Source organism: Humulus lupulus, chromosome X, assembly GCF_963169125.1.
Source record: "Humulus lupulus chromosome X, drHumLupu1.1, whole genome shotgun sequence".
Taxonomy (NCBI): domain Eukaryota; kingdom Viridiplantae; phylum Streptophyta; class Magnoliopsida; order Rosales; family Cannabaceae; genus Humulus; species Humulus lupulus.
Window position 1 is genome coordinate 22,742,577 of NC_084802.1, and position 4,209 is coordinate 22,746,785.

General features: G+C 40.4%; 1 non-coding gene across 1 annotated transcript; it reads left to right on the forward strand.

The window, feature by feature from the left end:
- Positions 1 to 3,634: 3,634 nt before the first annotated feature.
- On the forward strand, positions 3,635 to 3,741 carry LOC133807651 (small nucleolar RNA R71). Its single transcript, XR_009879552.1, has one exon. It is a non-coding gene; the product is annotated as a small nucleolar RNA R71 (small nucleolar RNA).
- The last annotated feature ends 468 nt before the right edge of the window (positions 3,742 to 4,209 follow it).

Consider the following 4,209-nt stretch of genomic DNA (forward strand, 5'->3'; position numbering starts at 1 on the left):
CAATGGGCAAGAATATAATGCATCCCATCCTCAGGTACACAACGACGAATGACTTGGTAAACACAATACCTATAGATAATAGGCTCTTCCCAATAGTAATGCTTCACCTCAGAGTAAATTTCTTCAACTATTGCCTCGTTAGTTCAGGAGGTACAATCTTTGCAACAAGAAAATTCACAAAATCAAAAAACCAAGGCACAACAAAATTTTCACTCACCCCAAATAACTGTTCATCTAGAAATAAATCATTAATGTGCACAGCTTTCTCATTCTGACTCTCTTCTACTTCAAGTCTTGACAAGTGATCAGCTACCAAGTTTTCAGTACCCTTTTTGTCACAAATCGCCATATCAAGCTCTTGTAGCAATAGAACCCATCTAATTAAGCGAGGTTTTGCATCCTTCTTTGTAATCAAATACTTGATAGTAGAGTGATCAGTGTACACAATCACCTTGTTACCAATTAGATACGGTCTGAACTTGTCAAAAGCAAATACTATGGCTAGCAACTCCTTTTCTGTTGTGGCATAATTCAACTGAGCATTGTTAAGATTTCTACTAGCATAGTAAATAGACCGAAATACCTTGTCAATACGTTGCCCCAAAACTGCGCCAACCGCATAATCGCTAGCATCACACATCAATTCAAATGGTAAATCCCAATTTGGAGCCACCACAATAGGTGCAGATGTCAGCTTCTCCTTCAGCACTTTAAAAGCATGTAAGCACTCTTCATTAAAATCAAAGGCAACGCCGTTCATCAACAAAGTAGAAAGAGGCTTTAAAATCTTCAAAAATTCCTTAATGAATCTTCGGTAAAACCCAGCGTGTCCTAAAAAACTTCTAATTCCCTTAACTGACACGGGCAGTGGAAGATTTTCTATTGTAGAGATTTTTGCTCGATCTACTTCAATACCTTTACTAGATACTTTGTGCCCAAGTACTATGCCTTATTTTACCATAAAATGGCATTTTTCTCAATTTAACACCAGATTTGTTTTTTCACAACGGTTCAATACATTCTCCAAGTTACCCAAACACATATCAAACGAAGAGCCAAAAATAGAAAAATCATCCATGAAAATCTCAATGCTCCTTTCCACTATATCCGAAAAGATAGCCATCATGCACCGTTGAAATGTTGCTGGTGCATTACATAGTCCGAATGGCATTCTCCTGAAAGTAAATGTGCCATAGGGACATGTAAATGTTGCTTTCTCTGGGTCCTCTAGTGTGATGGCAATTTGATGATACCCTGAGTAACCATCTAAATGCAATAATACTCATTACCAGCTAACCTATCCAACATTTGATCAATAAAGGGAAGTGGGAAGTGATCTTTTCGTGTTGCCTTATTTAACTTTTGATAAAATGCGCCATCCGTTCACTGTTCGAGTTGTAATTAGCTAGTTATTTTCATTTTTACTACTGTAATTCCACCCTTCTTTGGAACCACCTGTACTGGACTCACCCAAGCACTATCAGAAATTGGGTAGATCACCTCGACGTCCAACCATTTAAGGATCTGCTCAAGTACAACCTCCTTCATAGCTGGGTTGAGTCTTCTCTGAGCCTCTATAGATGGCTTGCTATCTTTCTCCAATAAAATTTTATGCATTACTGTTGAAGGACTTATTCCTATAATATCCACCAATGTCCACCCAATGGCCAATTTAGGAACCCGTAAAACCCTCAACAATTTCTCCAATTCAGTTTTTGAGAGGTCAACTGAAACAATTACAGGTCAAGTCTCATTCTCACCCAAGTATGCATAACACAAATGATCCGGAAGGGCCTTTAATTCCAATTGCGGTGGCTGCTGAATAGATGTTAATGGTCGTTCGGGTCCCTCTGCTAACTCTTCAAACTTCTTCCTGTATAGTTGGTAAAAGTTAATCCAATTTACGTATTCTCTCATCTCGACATCATCATCATCTTCCTCACCACCTATCAACACCGCCTCTAATGCATCACTACTCACCTTTCTTTTCGAGATTGCTTTATCTATCACATCCATACTATAGCAACTGTCACTAGCCCTCGGATACGCCATTGCCTTGAAGACATTGAATACCACCTCATCTCCTTGAACCCGAAGCTTCAATTCACCCTTCTAAACATCAATGAGAGCTTGGCCTGTGGCTAGGAATGGTCTTCCAAGAATGATAGGCATGTCTGCATACTCCACCATATCAAGAACAATAAAATCAGTAGGAAAAATAAACTTATCCACCTTCACAAGAACATCTTCAATGATACCCCGTGAATGCTTCACCGATCGATCTGCCAACTGTAGAGTAATTGTTGTTGGTCTGGCTTCACCCAAACCAAGTCTTCTGAACACAGATAAGGGTATCAGATTAATACTCGCCCCCAAATCACACAAGGCATGCTTACACTCAAATTTTCCAATTGTGCAAGGTATAGTAAAGCTCCCCGGATCTCTCAACTTTTGGGGCAGCTTCCTTTGCAATATTGCACTACATTCTTTAGTGAGCGCCACAGTTTCATAATATTACATCTTTCTTTTCTTAGATAGAATCTCTTTCATGAACTTTACATAACTGGGCATCTGCTCCAAAGCCTCAGCAAAAGGAATATTGATGTGCAGCTTTTTGAACACCTCTAAAAACTTTGAAAACGGTTTATCAAGAGTAGTTTTTCTAAGCCTTCGAGGATATGGAACTTGGACTGGCTGGTCAACAACAACTGGAGGAATTTTCTCTGTGCACTTGTGATCTTCAGTAATCCCTTGCTCAACTGTATCAGACTTTTCACCCAAATCTTCATTCTGAACCACTAATTGTTGTACACTAAACTGCTCAACTTGTTTACCACTCCTCAAAGTAATTGTCTGACATTGCTCCTTAGGATTAACTTCAATGTTTCTAGGCAAGTTTCCCTGAGGTCTATTATTCAGCATATTGGCCAACTGCCCCACTTGTGTTTCAAGATTTCTGATAGAGGATCTGGTCTCAGTCATGAACTGAGTTTGAGTGCTGGTAAGAGACAATAACGTAACTTGTAATTCATTAGGCCTGTCTGGTGGAGCTTGTGACCTAGGCTGTTGTGATGAAGAGGCTTGATTCATTGGTTGTTGTTGAGGCATATTCTACTGATACTGACCTTGAAACTGAGGTTGCTGGCCCTGATTTTTTCTCCAAGAAAAGTTGGGGTGATTTCTCCACCCAGCATTGTAAGTGTTGGAGAATGGATTATTGAATGGCCTCTGAAAATCTCCCACAGCTTGAACCTGAGCTTGGTCCAGAGGAATGTTATTATTAATACTACCAGGACACTGATCAAAAGAGTGAGAACCACCACAAATTTCACACCTAGCTGCCATCTGAATCGCATTAGCAGACACATTATTCAGCTGCAATTGTTTTGTCAACAAGGCCACTTGTGCTATCAGAGCAGTAATTGCATCAAGTTCATGTACCCCAGCTACCTTTCTAACCCCAGATGACCTCTCATCAGGCCACTGATGATTGTTTGTGGCCATATCCTCTAACATTTCATAAGCTTCATTGGCACTCTTACTCATGAATGCCCCACCAGCTGCAGCATCAATAATTGTTCTTGTTGTACCACACAGCCCATTGTAAAAATTGTGGACCAACATCCACTTTTCTATACCATGATGGGGACACTTTCTCAATAGCTCCTTGAACCTTTCCCAAGAGTCATACAAAGATTCACCATCTAGTTGATGAAAATTATTGATCTCCCCTCTCAATTTAGCAGCTTTTGATGGAGGAAAGAACTTGGCAAGGAATTTCTGAGCCAAATCCTCCCAAGTATTTATCGAATTGGATTGAAGGGAGTTCAACTAACTCTTAGCTCTTTCCCGCAACAAAAATGGGATTAGCCTGAACCTGATTGCATCGTCGCTCACCCCATTATACTTAAAGGTATCACACAACTCCAAGAAATTCACCAAGTGCATATGGGGGTCTTCAGAAGGCAAACCACCAAATTGGACAGTGGACTGCACCATTTGCAAGATCGCCAGCTTAATCTCAAAATTATTAGCCTCCACAGCTGGCGGTCTTATACAGTTTTGTACTCCCGTAACAGTGGGCAATACATAGTCTCTCAGTCTCCTTGCATCAAGATTTTGAGCCTGACCTTGAACAACCTCGGGAACCTCATTATTCCCGTCATTCTGTGGCATTTCCACAGTATGATGAGCCAACCTCTTGTTTCT